This window comes from Syngnathus scovelli, chromosome 11 (genome assembly GCF_024217435.2).
Source record: "Syngnathus scovelli strain Florida chromosome 11, RoL_Ssco_1.2, whole genome shotgun sequence".
NCBI lineage: Eukaryota > Metazoa > Chordata > Actinopteri > Syngnathiformes > Syngnathidae > Syngnathus > Syngnathus scovelli.
Genome location: NC_090857.1, coordinates 10,089,972 through 10,107,471, shown reverse-complemented (window position 1 = coordinate 10,107,471; position 17,500 = coordinate 10,089,972). Strand labels below are relative to the sequence as shown.

The 17,500-nt window shown below is 38.9% G+C and overlaps 1 protein-coding gene and 1 long non-coding RNA gene across 3 annotated transcripts in view; one reads left to right on the top strand and one right to left on the bottom strand.

Annotated features, from left to right (window-relative positions):
• Positions 1 to 14,706, bottom strand: part of atp2b2 (ATPase plasma membrane Ca2+ transporting 2) — a 73,939-nt gene extending 59,233 nt beyond the window's left edge. The window contains exon 1 of one of the 2 annotated variants that reach the window (XM_068652298.1): positions 14,550 to 14,706. The gene's annotated coding sequence lies outside the window, so the exon portion shown is untranslated. The remainder of the gene's footprint in view (positions 1 to 14,549) is intronic. The other variant, XM_068652301.1, reaches the window with a different exon arrangement.
• On the top strand, positions 1,007 to 4,037 carry LOC137840766 (uncharacterized). The gene is made up of 3 exons (XR_011087782.1): positions 1,007 to 1,114; positions 1,730 to 2,038; positions 3,081 to 4,037. It is a non-coding gene; the product is annotated as an uncharacterized lncRNA (long non-coding RNA).
• Positions 14,707 to 17,500: the final 2,794 nt, after the last annotated feature.

Genomic DNA, 17,500 nt, shown 5'->3' with positions numbered 1-17,500 from the left:
TGGTTTCGGGGACTAACTTCACATGATTTAACTATACAGGTCTTGAGTCTGTCATTTGTGGTGTCTGTATGATGTTGGTAAGTTATTTGTGGTTTTAATTCCAGGTGACAGGCTCTCAGGCTCCCGTTGATGGTGCGCTGCCTGAACCAGCCAGAACTTGGCAGGACTCTGACCCTGATAATAACATCAAACAAGATGCCAGCCAACAGGTAACATTCAGTTAGACTTTGTTGTAAGAAATAAACTTTGTAGACCTTTTCTTGTTCTCTTAGTTTACAGCTTTTAGTTGGAAAGCTGTTCTTTAGTCAGAAGGTACCTTAAACAGCATTCAGCCAACCATTGGATCACACGGTTTTAGTGGTTCTCCTCATAGAGCCCAAACGAACCAGTGGCACACACACCTATAGATGGATATTTGAAACATGCGCCCATGGGTGTCCAACCAAGCCAATCATTCACACACACATAAAAGATTTCTGATGGCTACTTGTGGGGCCCTCCGCATGGATCGAAAGTTGTCTTGGTTATTCCAACCAAGCCAATCATTCACACACACATAATAACAGATTTCTGATGGCTACTTGTTGGGCCCTCCGTATGGATCTAAAGTTGTCTTGGTTATTCCAACCAAGCCAATCATTCACACACACATAATAACAGATTTCTGATAGCTACTTGTGGGGCCCTCCGTATGGATCGAAGGTTGTCTCATGTTTTTAGATCATATTTTGGTTATGGACATTATGGAGGCTGATTATATTACAGCTATAGTTCCACACATCCTCAACAGTTAAACGGCTAAAGTGTCATGCTCAAGGATGCTCCACTACATCCATAAAGATGCTGTTATAGGACCTGATTAGACATCAGGTCTGACTGGAACACTTTAGTTAGAAAAGCTTGTTTGGTTTTGGGGACTAACTTCACATGATTTAACTATACAGGTCTTGAGTCTGTCATTTGTGGTGTCTGTATGATGTTGGTAAGTTATTTGTGGTTTTAATTCCAGGTGACAGGCTCTCAGGCTCCTGTTGATGGTGCGCTGCCTGAATCAGCCAGAACTTGGCAGGACTCTGACCCTGATGATAACATCAAACAAGATGCCAGCCAACAGGTAACATTCATTTAGACTTTGTTGTAAGAAATAAACTTTGTAGACCTTTTCTTGTTCTCTTAGTTTACAGCTTTTAGTTGGAAAGCTGTTCTTTAGTCAGAAGGTACCTTAAACAGCATTCAGCCAACCATTGGATCACACGGTTTTAGTGGTTCTCCTCATAGAGCCCAAACGAACCAGTGGCACACACACCTATAGATGGATTGTTGAAACATGCGCCCATGGGTGTCCAACCAAGCCAATCATTCACACACACATAACAGATTTGTGATGGCTACTTGTGGGGCCCTCCGTATGGATCTAAAGTTGTCTTGGTTATTCCAACCAAGCCAATCATTCACACTCACATAATAACAGATTTCTGAAATATGGTTTCTTGTGGCTTCTTTGTTGTAAATTTTGGAGCCTTTTCCATGTTTTATATGTAAAATTTCCTGTGATATAAGGTTTTGGCATATTTCAGAGGATGTGTACAGCACCGGTCGTCTACCAGTTAAGATATTGGACAGAAATTTTAATTATTTTGAGCAAAGAAATTCTAGTCTTTATATTAATACAGCATATAAGAGTAGCTTGCAGAAACTAACAACACATTTCTTTTAATTCCCTCCATAGAGCTATCAATTATCAAAGGAGTTTCTCAAAGTGGACTACTCAGACAGTGATGATACTGACAATGATTCCCAAAAGGACTGCTCTGTACCTCTGCAAATCAATCTGCTCAAAACAAGAGTATATTAAATTTGACCAAGCATTCTTATACAGGTGCAGTTAATTTTTGTTTTAGAATATTGCTATACTGTGTTTTTTTTCTGTACTTAAAAATCATCATTTCAGATGGGCTGATCCCAGAAGTGATAGAAGTGACCTCTTGTACCTCCGCATCTCGTGGCCCAAGTAATGAAAAGTCTGCCAAAAAGGGAGGTGAGTTTAGAGTAATCCTTTTCAATATATAACTTTATCACAGTTGCTTTTAAATTGCCCAATTGTTACTACTGTATCAGTATCTAATTATCCTCACATATGCTGCTTACTAAGATTTAGATGACCCAAGCAAGATATATTAAACACCACTTGACTTTTTTTCTTAGACATGTAAGGTCTAAACTTTTGAATTTTGTCATAAAATGAAAATTGACCCATCCTTTCTCATGTGAGTTACAGGTCATTGCTAACCTTGATTATATGTGAGATGTTTGTTTACATCTATTTTTAAATAGAGGTAATGTATACATGACACATTTACCTCAAAAGAGAGAAAGAAAAATTGCTCTAGATTAACCTATTAGTGAATATGCAAATTCACACATTGTCACACCAAGGCAGATACCATTCTTATACAGCTTGCATTTAATTTTTTACACACTATATATTTCCAAATTTACTTTTATCATCTTTGTTTGTCCATGTGTAGCACGTTATCAAAACAAATTCCCCATACATGTAAAACACTGGCTGAAAAAAGTTTTTCTCTGATTTTTATTTTTTATTTTCCCTGATTTTGCAACAACTTGTATCTGTTCTTAATGGTTTTTGGTGGAGTTTGACTGCCTGTGCAACCTCTGTAGGGTCCAGGAATTGCTTCATCTACCAGCAGTGACATTCTGGTCAAATGCAAAACTGCTTAAAAGTAATCAAGAAAATGAGAGACCTCTTTCCCCCACCACCAAAACTGGGGGCATTCTAATGTTACCCTTTTGTGCATCTATTTTTAATTTTGTTAATATCAAAACAGCTGACACTGAAGACCACCTAGCAACTTAAATGACCGGATTAATATCTCAGATATTAACTGATTTACTTATGTCTATTGTAGGCTCATCACTGTTGACAAAGATAGTTGACGTTATAAAATATCTCATTTGAATTATATTGTCGGATAATTGTACATAAAGTGAATGTATTCTTTATGCAATTTTGTTCTAATTAAGTTGTAAACTAAAAAGTGCTCTTCCTATGCCCTTAGGTAACGGAAAAGTTGTGAAAAGAAGCTGGACCCCAGAGGAATGTGCTGCAGTAAATAAACATTCAAGGAAGTATATATTGACAAATCAGGTTCCTGGTAAGCTTGACTGCGAGAGATGCATTGCTGCAGAACCACAAGCACCGAGCTGTTAAGTACTTTGTCAAAAAGAGAATAACCACCATGAGGAGAAAATATGAGTGAAACAGCTTCCCTTAACAGAGATAGAAACACATGGCTGGTCCTGTTTCACCATTTGTTCACTATTTGTTTGTGATTTTTTTTATGCTCCACTTCTCCTGTTCGTAAATGTTAGATTAAATAAGTTCCTTTATTCATTGGCTACATTTGTAATGTGTCCATTTAAAATTTTGACTCGACAATTATTACTTGTAAATCCTGTGTATTTATAGTTAGCTAAAATGCAGAATTTAAATATTTTAAAATGTACCAATATGACTGAACAAATTGAAGAATATTAAGACTGTGACCAAGGAAAATGGACCAGAATCTGAATAAAGACTTCAGAATGTATTTTAGAATGCACATTTCAATGTATATCTAGTATATTTAGCCAGATGAAAGTATTAATAACACTAACAAAATTTTTAGGTTTTCTCAAATGATTAAGTCCACACAAATGCATGTTTGGGTTAGATTAGGGTTGGGGTTGAACTTGATAGATCCTCTTTATAAAGGCAGACCTAACAAGTCTTAAATCTTAACAGCAAGCTCCATAACTGGCTAAAAAAATAATGTGTGTATAGGTAGACCTCTTAAGGTTGAAATATTAAAAGCGATCCCCATAACTGACTAAAAATCTCATGTGTGTAAAGGTGGACCCTGCAAAGCCGGAATGTTAGAAACAGGCCCCAGATATGACTGAAAAACTGACATGAAAAAAAAGTTTCAAATTGTGTTTATTGAAAGTGATTTTTAGTAACAAGATTTTTTTTGGGAGTTGCCTGATTTTTTTCATAGTTCTTGGACCACTAGAAAGGGTGGACCCCAGAACTCGGTAAATTAAGTTGGGTCCTGCAGAGGGAGGTTAACAAGGATGTGTGTGTGTGTGTGTGTGTGTGTGTGTGTGTGTGTGTGTGTGTGTGTATGTGTGTGTCTGCGACAAGGTGTTTTTTTTGTTCCTTAAAAAAACATTCCACCTGACGATGGGATGAGATGGTGGGAAGGCAAAAAAGGGCAAAGAGAAAGAGGTCAGACTCTAATGAGGGTAGAGTCCATTTCAGTCCCTCCAGGTTGAAGCCACTTACTTGGGACTCATTGCATTATTATGCTCCAGTTGAAAAGGTCAAATGCCAAAAACTGGAAATGTGCTATCAGTAAAGAAGTCAGCCTCCAAGACATGTCCAGGGCTCTGATATAATTGTTGGAAACGTCAAGAAAGGCATGCTGTGGAAATAATGGAGGAGAACATGGATCTTCTGTGTTTGGAGATTGAGGGCACGCAGCAGTAAAGTAGAGACTGTGGAGCATGATAGGGCAATTAGGGATGCACTGGTGTGTTGTCTGCGCTTGTACTTGGAAAATACTCTGATGCGACACCACAAGTACCGCCTTAGCAGTCTGACATAACCTGGCAAGAGGAGCAAGAGCCACATCAGCCGTGAGAAGATACTTTACGTTAAACACGGCTGACACCAAGTTGTCAAAGTCACTGAAGATTTTTCGTTGCGGGAACAAAGCAGCCAAACGTTACGATACAAAACCCATTGAATGCCAACTTACGACAATTCCCGATATTTCAGAAATCCACCATCTAACATTTTCAGTGAGTTTTGTAAAGTTGTCACACAGAGAAGCAATAGTTGACTCAGTCGGAGAGTACTCCAAGTGAGATTCAAGCAGAGCGTTAGTTTTACAGAACAGCTGTTAAGACTATTTAACTTGGACATTACAGGAAAAGACAGAACGACCTAAAGAGTGAGAGCAAGAGAGAGGGAAGGAGAGCAGTGATGGGGATCAGACACAGGCTTTGAATATCAATGCAGCGCAGTCTGAAAGATTCCAGAACTGCAGTGCACCAAAAAGCTGCGAGGAAGAGCAGGAGAGGACACGCAGCCTAGCGCTGCAGGTACCACCAGGTGCGGGTGGTCCGGGCATCTGCAGTATGTTAGGCCATAGCCTTCGCTTGCCACTTCATTAAGGATACCTGCATCAAATCCATGACCAGAGCTGTATGAAAAATGTATAACAGCCTCAAAGCAACATTTATTTTTACCTGTGTGTCTTTTTATTCTTGACTCCTATCAATAATGGAAGCTTGCTGGCCAAGGTACATCTGTTACACTTTGTACTTTCTGCACAGCTTGAAGACTATGCCGATAGTCGTATCTTTTATTGATGAAGTTGTCTGTTTCTTTTCAGAATCGTTTTCAAAGATGATACATGTCTAAAGGGATAATGTGCTTGTTGAGCCATTTTCAGCAGTAAAAAAAATCATTCATTTCCTATGTTCATTATTTTTCATGTACCTTTAATAACAAACATATTTTGTCACTTTCTGTCGACTGAAATTGACATCACATGCGCTGAGAACCCAGGTAACCCAACAATGGGTTCGGTCATGTGACATTAGCAAGTTGAGCCGTGATTGGTTGTTGCCTGAACCCTCGTCAAATAATTATATAAAAAAAGTTGTAATATAAATAATAATAAAATAAAAAATACTAATAAATAAAGGGGATTGTTTTCAATGTTATTGTCTTTTTGTTGTTTCTATACCATGTATGTATTTCGCAAACACACACACACAACACTCAAGTTTAGAATCCATTTTCTCTGTTAAGTGCTGTGTTTATCTTGTGGATAAATCTCCAACACTGATCACTACTAGCTACCGGCCAATAACCATTAGCCTTATTAATTGCTCAAGCCTCAAACCATTTCCTAAGTGCTGTAGTAAAATAAAACCGCTTCTGTCTGCGTCTGACTATGCAAGTGCACGTGTGACGTTAATGAGATGGCTCCCAGCAGTATAACCTTCCACTTAAAATGATTAATTAATTCATATGTTCCTCACACTATTTTGGGGGGCAGGTCATGGAGAACTTCCAACCCCAAGGACAGCCCAGTGGCATCAGAATTGGAAACAGACAGGGAAGGCAGGAAAACATTGAAGCTCAGTACATACAATAAAAATGTATCCAATAAAATGAAAAATACGATCATATCAGATTTTGTTAGATTCTCTACTACTTTCTCTCAAAGCCTGTCTGCCTCCAAAATATGTTCTGCAATTGCACTGGATGAAATGAATAGGATGTGAGAACCCATTGGTATAAACTATATTCTTTGTGAATATTTTTCTTTCTGTGTTCTTTACATCTCTTACCACCCCACAAATTCACAAAGTATTTAATGCCAACTGAATATCAACCCCTTGTCTTGTCCCTCAAGAAAACTATTCGCTCCAGAAGAATCCTCAATGACTCGTCATTTGTAAAAGAGACAAAGGAGAGGAAAGTTAGCAGACACTTAAAAGACAATATTGGCAGAGGGAATCGCCTGTTTTTCCAGAGGAAGATCTATTAAGCAAATAGAAAGAGTACATCCACAAAGAAAGAGTGTAGTTACTTAATGAGATGTTAAGCAAGTTGTGATGTGCTCAAACGCAAGTTATCACACTGCAGCATCCAAAGCGCATCATCTAAATCACAAATCAAAAAGCCACAGGGTGCCAATAAATTTAGATAAAACTAAAAGTCAACTTCCAAGATGACTGCAGCAGAGACAAATCATCTTTTGGGCTGGTCGTATTGAAATCTACTGTGAAATATATTGAGCAATTAAATAAAGAGGAGGACTGGATAATGATGTACATTATTCCCAAAAGCATCTTAAATTTTTATTTGATTGCCATGTCAGTACCAGTGGGCTCATATTGATAGCTAGCAATGATTAACGATAACATCTTCCTGCAGACTAAGACTAATGCTAAAACTAATAATAAAACTCAACTAAGATGAAACACCTCTAAAATAAATAAATTGATAAATAAATGAAGAAAGAAAGAAGGAAAGAAAAATAGATAAATTAAAAAATAATTCTGACAAACTTTCTCTAAAAACTATTTAAAACTTAGTGAATTTAAAAAAGAAAATATCAAAACAAAATAAAACACCAACTGTAATGAAAAATCCAAAGCTATAATAACCCTGGTAAAAGCCAATAACATTTTACACTGCGTCATAACAGCTGGCTTTACCTGGCAGCTCATGACCGACTGACATTTTTACCAATTTTAATGAGCAATTTGATGACTCGATGTTAACATTTATTTGGTTCCCATACTCATGTCGCCACTCTTGCTTCGCAGTAAAGAGTGCAGCATTTTAGAGTGCGCGCCATCAGGCAGCAAAATTGCCCCCCCCTCTCCGAAAAAAATAAAATAATAGCAGCCACACGTTCAAGCGTAAAATGTCATCTCCATTACTCGTGGCGCAAACAATGTGACATTTACACACCAAGTCGTTGCCATGTTTGTGGCACTACTTTCACAGGGTGGGAGGTATCAAGTCAGTTCGAGTCGCAAGTGTTTGGAAATGCATTGCGGGTCACAATTACAATGACATGTCATGTGAAATTATATCCTAAAAAGGTTCATGCTGACATTTTAGCAATACAGCAAATGCACAATATGTCTCCTTCAAGTTTATATATATTTAGTGCATTGACTAGGAAAAAGTTCAAGGAGCTCATCCTTCCATATCTCATTGCACTGCACTTGTGCCGAAAGATTTTTTTTGTTCTTGAAAAAGTTCCTGTTGCTATGCAACTGATTTGCCTGGCACCGAGAAACGTTAGCTCGCACAGGCGACATGGAGTGCTACACATGAGCGTGCCGTAAGCAGCACAGACTAATTCTGTACTTGTTCAAAGAGATTGGACTATTAAAAGTTCAACAACAAACTGTGCATAACCTGAGCTCATATTTTTTGCAGTGCTGCAAAAAAAAATCCTTCAGTAGTTCAATGTGTTACTTAGTGCTCGATTTTTAAATCCAGCCAATTTACATCTATTATGTGTAATATCAAACGCTGTGATGTCAGAATTAAGCAGAAGACAGAGAAACACAGGTCCTAATCCTGAGTGACATTTTTAGAGGAATAATAAGAGAAGAGGCCCGGTCATCTAAAGTTATGACATTATCGTACATTTTTATTCAAAAAGGGTCAATTCAGTCGAGGATGTCGCCAGATAAAAGACAGAAGCAGGAACATATGACCACAATGGCCCAATTGGAAAATGTCTAGCGAGTTTACAGTCATAATTAGGGCCCACTGATTTAATCAGTGGTTATTAACTGTTTCAAATTCAGACAAAATTGAAAATATTTTGACATTTTTTTTTTTTTTTTTTTAAGCATTAATATATTGCAATATTAGGACTCTCTCTGTTGTAAAGTTCAACTAAAACAGAACAATTGAGTTTTGTAAAACAGTCAAATACTCTGCCTGTAATTCATATCTTTGTTGTTGTAAGCATTACGGTAGCAACATTTTTTATTATTTATTAAAAACTTTATCCATCATATATTTAATTAATCAATCTGCCGATTTCAATATCAACCCAAAAAAAAATCCATATTGTGCAGGCCCAAGATAAAATTCAGGTGCCTCTAACCTGCTTCAAAGATGCATAAAATGGATTAAGTAGTGGAAAAAATACAACTATAGTGCTGCTCCCGTTTTCTTCTGGTTTGCTCCATCCCTTCTGATATGAACATTTGCATATACCAACAAGCAGCCGAGAGAAAAAAAAACTTGCTTGCTCACGAGCCTGCTACTGCAGAGATTTAGCTCATGCATCGCTCTCGCTCCCTCTTTGCTCCTCTCTCACGGTCACACCAAGGGCATCGTCTCCCTCGGAACAACTCACTAGCTCATCACAGGAGGAGGAGGATGAATTAACGATTTCTCATGGCGATGATCACACATGAAAAGCAGACAGGAGGCTAATGTTAAAAAAAAAAACGGCAACGCAAGAACAAACAGCACACACAAAGGGAATTAAGAAAAGGAAGGACAGGGGAGAAAGGGGAGCCGCGTTAAAATGAAGTTATGTAGATGTTAATGTGCCTGCTGGTGATAATGACGGAGATGATGAGGATGAGGATGAAGAGGAGAAGGAGGAGGACGCACTGCAGCAAAGTGAGGGAGGTGACAAGGTGGGGGGTGAATATATGAGCGGGTGGATCCAGGCAGAAGATAGCGAGAGGTGGTAGATGAAGCCAAGACAAGACCAGAAGAATAAGCATAGAGCAACTTATTTAGAAGTGGAGAAAGCTCTTGCTGACCCTGAGCGAGGGTCTTAATAAGTGTTGGTGGGCTTGGCCAGATTCCAAGCACTCATTAGTATCGCTTCGTGCGCTAACTTGCCGACGAGCCCACCGATGTGAAAAAACAAACTGTTCCAACTCATGCTAAAAATTCATAAGCTAACTTTTTCATACCAGAAAAGGATGCAACATGTGATCTAATTATAGCCAGATCATAACTACAGAATATATTGGCATCACTAATCCATGTCATCAATCTATTATTGTAAATACATAGTATTTCTTATGCAACTCAAGTCTGTCGTTACCAAGACAGCGCAGTCCGTAAAATATTCACTCATGGTCCCGTGGCGTGACACTTTAGAGGCCGACCTCACGAAAACCAACGTTGGTCGTTGTTTCACACCTCGACGAGCTAATATCTGCCAGTTCCCAACAAACGCTAGATTTATTTTTAACACTTACGCCATATGCTGCATACGGCCCAAAGGCATTTTGGAATTATTGTGAGGCGTAATCACGGGTTTATCATATGGATCTTTGACACATGACTCATGATTGACTTGCCTTCAAGCAATAATACGTTGTGTTTTACACTTCGGATGAGAGCAGCTAAGTAACATACTTTTAAAAAATAAATCATTGAAACTAATTTTTTTTACCAAATTGTGTCAAATTCAAAAAGCAAAATTCACAGAATCCTTTTACTTCGTTGAACTGACGTTAAAGCACATTGACTTAAAAATATTCATATAATCTAAATATGTACATTATTATGACATTGCTTAAAGACGGTTTTCTGAACACCTAGCAGCAAGAGCTCTGCGCAAATATTGACTCGGTGCACAGAATAGTTTAACCGTTATGTATGTATTCTTGCATGTATGTGCTATTACATGTGTGCCAGCTCAGTGGCCTAGTGGTAGAGTGTCCGCCCTGAGACTGGAAGGTTGTGGGTTCAAACCCTGGCCGGGTCATACCAAAGACTATAAAAATGGGACCCATTGCCTCCCTGCTTGGCACTCAGCATTAAGGGTTGGAATTGGGGGGTTAGATCACCAAATGATTCCCGGGCGCGGCACCGCTGCTGCCCACTGCTCCCTTCGGGGATGGGTTAAATGCAGAGACAAATTTCACCGCACCCAGTTGTGTGTGTGACAATCATTGGGACTTTAACTTTAACTTTATTCCTGTAAATTATAACTTTGCCTGCTTCCCTGCTTCAACCAATACACAGCAGTAAATGTACATTGTGGAGTAAATGTGGCAATAACAGAAAGGTTTTCCGTTTTCTCTTACTGTTATCCATTTATCGCTATCTACCACAGAGTTCATAAATACTGCAGGGAAGTAAAAGTAGATACGCTACCCAAACATTTCGGTGTAAATGCGATTAGGGGAACATTGTTTACTATATGTAGATGTGCATATATATTCATCAGCGTTATATCAACAAGTGATCAGAGGTTAAAGTTCAGCTATGTTATCAGCTATGTTACCTAACCGTGAAAAGAAGTCTATTCCAAGCCACCGCCCATAAGCAAATAGATCTTTGATAGTTCGCTTGAGGATTTAGCTAACCACGCCTGACTTTTTTTATGCGACAGTGGAGGATGCGCCACCATTAAGAAAAGAAGTCACCTTGGGGCTGTGTCAAGCCGCATATATTATCTGAAGACCAAATGACAGTCAACTTAATCTCAGGGTCACAACACCAATGTAATGTAAAATTAAATACAGCTCATGAATGAATTGGAATATATTGTGTGCTGTGATTGGCTGGCAACCAGTCCAGGGTCTTCTCCACCTCTCTTTTGATGTGCACACAGTAAACGGTGGTCAACTTCTTTTCTCACCCAGCATGGCCGCTTTTATGTCGCTGAATAATACGGCCATACAAATGACACGGCCACTGGGCTGCTAGCATTTTAGCAGCTCAAGAGTGCAGCACAAAGTGCGGTTAGCTGCAGGCTAACTTTTCATCTTTAAATAGAAGTCACGCTTACAGGCACACGAGAAAATGTCTGCACTCTGCACGCTTGTGTTTATCCCACTTTTTACAAATGCTGACTTACTGTATTAACGTTACGCAATACACACCATAGAAGGCTATTGAGATTATGAAATATGAAATATTCACATGAAACTTAATACAGGTTATATGAAAAGCCTATGAGAAAGTATGAAAATGTTTAAATGTTTTGATACTGAGAAAAATTTAACAATGTCACAAGATATCACTTTACTCTGATTCATTTGCAACATGACTTTCAAAACCTTTTTTTGTGGGGGGTTTCAGTATGTTGCCTTCACTGGAAAAGGTTTGTACATCCAAGTACTGGATTCACCTGCACTAGTTCAAACAGGTTACTTCTGTGAAAGTTTGCCCCCTTGAGCTTGTTGTCAAAGTCAGGAATTCAGTTTTTTTTTTAGTTACCACACACCTCAGGCCAAGCGTTAGAATATCACACCAAAGAAGACGGATATATGACATAGAAACAAAAATTGGGACAGGCATCAAAGAAAGTCTGCTTTCATTTTTCACTGTAATGGAAAATAAAATAGATCCATTTAGTTCAGCGCCAATTTCACTTATATTTAGTTGGAATGTGATTTTTTTTAATGTCTTTAGAAATAAAAATTCAATTACATTGTTTATATTATCATTAGCGATTGCACTGTTATGACCTGCTGAGAGTCATTTTATGTGACCATCTTTTTTTTTCCAGCTGATTTCATTAACAGTGGCTAATTAACAAAGAATGAACTTAGTCAACTTGCATGCAAAGCACTATTTTGGGATCATTCTGCAGGTCAGGCAGCGTAGAGTTAGTCCACCTAGAGCGGACGCCTTGTCAGGAGCAGCATTGGTTTCGGCTGCGATCGAGCTAACAGGCCAACGGCGCGGTGCAGCGGGTGCATGGGGGTCGTTGATTGTATCTTTAATGGCTGCTGTGTGGACGCAGCATTAGCATGGTAAAGTTATTTGCTCTCAGGGGCAATTTCCACTGACTGAACACCATTTTTCCGTTCACTCCTTCAAACGTATACTAAGAAAATGGCAGGTCCTTTCATTCTTTACTAATAAAAGGGGTGAGTGCTGATTTCATTTTAGCGTACCAAGTGGTAACAGCACCCTCCGAGCATATAAAGCATAAAGTTGAAGTATATTTCGAATTTTAACCCCAAGAATTTTTATAAAAACATTCAGATCAGAATGAACAAAAAAAACTCCAAAGGATCCATGTTATAAAACCAATTTGAAGTCAACCATTTTGACTTGACTGTTTCTAATAGATGTGCTGCACTTCTTCAAAACCTACTTTCCATTTCTACTGTGTCGATTAATGTTCTGTCGTGGCACCTTATAAACAATGTAACAAGGAACTACGGAAAATTACTTCGCTGAATTCCTTTCTGAGTACGAAGCAAGTCAGAGAAAACACTAGCGTTTGAATTGTTATCTGACTGGTGAGATAGATAAACCACCTACAGCATGAAATAGAATCAAGACCACCAGTAGATGAAAAGTGGGGGTGAGCTATACGGAGTAAGAGATGGATCAAGCTGATATTGTGCTGAAGTAAAGAATGATTTAATGCACGGCTGCCACAAAACGCTCACCGCAACCCCCGCCCCTACAATCTCTCCACCAACGATCCTGTTTGTTGGAATGAATCTAGTAAATACAGTATATACTACAAACCAAAGTGCTCACAACATAAACTAACACGATTAAATAAAACCCTGCACATGGTTTCCTGGAAATGGGTTAAGTAGGATTTGCTTATGCGTCATTCAAGACAGCTGAGAAAGTTGGAAATGTCAGATGAACGTGCATGAACTCAATGGCATCAGGATATTGGACTTGATGTACAAGGTGGAATTTACCATTTGATACGATTTCTCTTAATAGTGAGGATAAGCAGTACAGAGAATGAATGGATTGATGGATGGATGGATGTTCTCAACGGCTCTTTCCATACTAGCGCTGAGCCCCGAGAGGTAGTCAGTCTAATATTTTCATACATCACGACAATACTACTCGACATTAGGAATATTCCCGGAGTAATTCAAGTAGAGTTCAATTACACATGGACCTTCCCAAGACCAAACAATACTAATTGAGTTCAGCACCAAACTGAAACCCTCCAGAGACACCAAACTCCCGGAGATGTTTGAATTTTGCACACATCACTCTTCAATAATAACTCCAGCTGGATTTTCCGTGACAAAACTATAGAATGGGATTACAAGTTTTAAAATAGAACAGGACCACATGTTGTCTAGTGAATGAAACTCTGCAGGTGCAGGCACCAGCTAGAAAAGTTATTCCAAAAATTAGCCAGAAGATCAAATAAGATAAAGCAAAGCAGCAGCCACCATGATAGAATGTATTCAAACTCATGTGGTAGACACCATATTAGCCATGTTAGCATCAGTGTGCAGGTAGCACAATGGCGAGGGATTGTTTGGTGATCATGTTTAACCTACAGTTGACAATGTGCAATTTTTCTTTCTTTGTGGTTAAATCTGCCAAATGATGAAAACAGTGGGGGGAAAAAAGACACATGCTCTTACTATGAGCTAGTCCCAATTTTGGAGTGGCATTTGAATAGAACACATGAGCGACTTTTGTGTGTTTTCGTTTCTCTCTCGGGAGACTTTATGTTGTCATAGAATCTTGTCTTTCCACAAGTTCCCACCGACCACTCCCTCTGTCTCTTCAAAAAAATTATATTCATGATTCCATCCATTTTCTATGGAATTTGTCCTCTTTACAGCTGTGGGTGAACTGGAGAGTATCCAATCTGACTTGGGGGCTAGAGTACAATCTGGACTGGTCACCAGCCAACCCCAGGAAAAAGAGATAAAAATAAAACATTTAGCCTCTTTGAAATTTTCCATATGGTAAATGTGGATTTGGATGAGTAGGAAAGACAAATATTATGTACTTATCTAAAGTATGTTAACTGAGCCAAACAGGCAAGTTAAATACTGCAGTGCTGATGATAAAAAAATAACATGGAATTATTAAAGCTGATCATCAACACAAATTTCAATTTGAAAAAGTTAAAAGGGTCAAATGCAGCCATCTCATTTGAATAAACAAAAAAAAAAGAAGAAATCTCAATTTAAAATAAAAGTGCTCGCTTAGACAATGATGTTGTACTCACAAGGGGTAGTGTTGGGTTCTGCTCCGGATGTCCTGCGGTATCCTTCGGATACTGGTGCCACTCGGCTCCAGTGCGTGACTCTGAAGGCAATGTGGAGGGTAAAGCTTGGGCTTTTCCCTCTTGTACGCACCTCAGCGGAGGCATTATGAGACGCTGAAAGAAAAGCAACACTTTGAGGAGGAGGAAGAGGGTTGGTTGGGAGGGAGCAACGATAGTAGACATTTCCATAACAGAGATGACAGAGGTTTTTATTAAATAATATTTAATAAGAGATCTGAAGTAACATTTTAATGTCAAGTTACTCTTGTGCAAGAAAACTAAACTACAATAAAAATACTCAGTTGCTAATGAAGAGAGAAGAGATTCTAGTCATGTATTTCTACTGTTAACTATTTACGTCAGCATTAATTCGTAAAATCCATTTTTGACAATTCGTACTGCCTAGCAACAGTCTGCAGCATTTCTTTGGAAGTTGATTTCTCCAGTTTCGAATGGTTATTATTGTACTGCATACCCACTAGGGCTGTATAAGACTCAGCGTAAGCACAACTAAGCAATGTCTGCCTACTAGTGGTGATTGGTGATATTACAACAAAAATATTTGCATATTCAAAAATCTTTCTTCCCCCCCCCCCAATATTTTTTCATATTTTGTTTTTTATGCTGCCCCCCCCCCCCTATTTGTTGTGGAATACAAATGATGGCTGTTTATCATCGTGCTTTGAAGATTTATTTGGGTTTGTGTAATACATGAAAAAATATCCCTTTGATCAAGGGACTGCTCGTCGCTCATCCTTCAAACTAAGCCATAGAGAGACCCATCACGTAACACACCTGAAATTCCTGCTCCAACCTGCTTAATCCGTTTCCTCACCTCCTCACCATTGCTCTGAACTGTTAATCCTAAAGTCTTCTGCCCTCACTATCTTTTCTCCCCGTAGCCTCACCCCCACCCCCCATTCATACACCTTTATTCCATTTTACTTTCGCTAATCTCAAATGCTCTCCTTTCCAGCGCATGCCTCCACCTTTTGAAAAGTTCCTTCACCTAATCACAATATCTTCTACCAACATCATAGTCCAAGGGGATTCCAGTCTAATTTCATGTCAGCCTACCCACCATTGCAAAGAAAAAAGGGTTTAGAGTTGATCCCTGGTTCAGGCCCACCTCCATTCTCAACTCCTCTGTCCCACTAACAGCAAGCCTCTGAGGAAGGCTACAGGAAGTGGGTAAAATCTTCCCTCTGACTATAAAGAACTGCTTAAAATAGCACACCTGAATATTTATTTTGGTGCCAAAATACTTACTTCCCTTTTAGGATGGCACATACAAGTGCGCTCATGCTGCAAATGACAGCGTGGACTCCGTGGAGGTCTTCCCACGCCCTCCCGCCCTTCTGGTTGGACTGAGACGTCTCCCACAGGGCGAGCTCTAAATAGACTGCACCCCCAAAACCCTTTGCATACACTTGTCCACACACACACGCAGATGCATAGACACACACAAAAATCATCAAAGCCCACCCAAAAATAAATAAAAATCATCAAAGTCCACCCTTGCATAACTAAATGTAAATTCTATTAACTTAAACCCCCAAAAGCCAGTTTAAAAAAAAAACACAGAAGCTTGGGCAGCTTATTTGCACAACTGAAGATAGTCAGGTGTTTAGAGGAAGACGAATTTGTTCTATATTCAACACTTCTCATATTAGTTAGTCAAAATGAAACTAATGTGTTAAAAAAAAAAAGTACGTTTATGCAAATGGGCTAATAATTGTGCACCACACACGCACGCAAGAAACTTGAGTGACCCCTCAGAAAGTGCCTGCTGTGCCTCATACGTGCCAGGAATTTTAAGCCTTAGACTCTCAACAATGCATAATTATTTACAGTAACACTAGAAAGCCTCTACCTTGAATGAAGGCAGTCTGAACTTGCAAACATGATTACATTAAACATGAAAGATACTTTGAGTGACTAATGACGCTAAAATAGATGAGCTGGTACTCCCTTGATATGTTTATGCAAAATTGTTTGGCTTTGAGAGTTGAAGCGAGTCAGCACCAAAGAAGGTGCTGACTTGCAGCTCTCGATGACTACCAGGACTAAGAATGACGATGATTGCCGCTATGCGCTTAATGTACATGCAAATTTACGTCAAGTTGTGGTAAAGCAAGGGGCGTACACAACAGCCAACTGAGAAGCAACCAATCAAAGTTGTTCTCATCAATACACACACACACACAAACGTTAGCTTTTGAGCCCTCAAGGTTGTACGTTTTTTGTGCTTTGTCACACATCCAGAGTGAGAGTCAAATGTGACCTTTTCCACTTTTTAACAGGGGCAACAATGTTTCTGTTCAATTTTTACGCCTCTAAAATCAATTGTGACCTTTAAAATGTAACGGCAATGGAGATTTTATTTAATTAGGAGTAACTTTACACGTTCGACAATAATGGTGGCACAGAAAAACGGAGCCAAATGGACTTTGGTATTTTCATGCACAATGGCAGCGTAATTGCTTTTTTTTTTTTTTTTATCCTTAAAAAAAAAAAAAAATTACAACTCCAATAATCTAAACATGGTATTATTATGGAAAATGAATGAAGCAGCAAATTCACCTCTTTCTACCCATCTTAGAGTGAGTGACCATTTTGCCACTTGACCGAAAATGACATCACAGGGCACCTAGTGAAGGAAAACATCTGCGAAAACAGCATCAGTATTTGATGCTGACATCACAATACGAATATTGATATTTTCTCCCACTAATCCTTGCTTGAGGCATTAACGTCACACGTTTCCTCTCTGTTTTAATCACTGCGCTTAATGTTGCATTGCATATAAGTTGTTATTGGTGTCGTGGGTGGGAAGTTTTATTTTTTTTATTGTCCTACCTCATTACTGCCACTGAAAGCATCTTTAATCCCCTTTGTTGCCTTTAATGGCC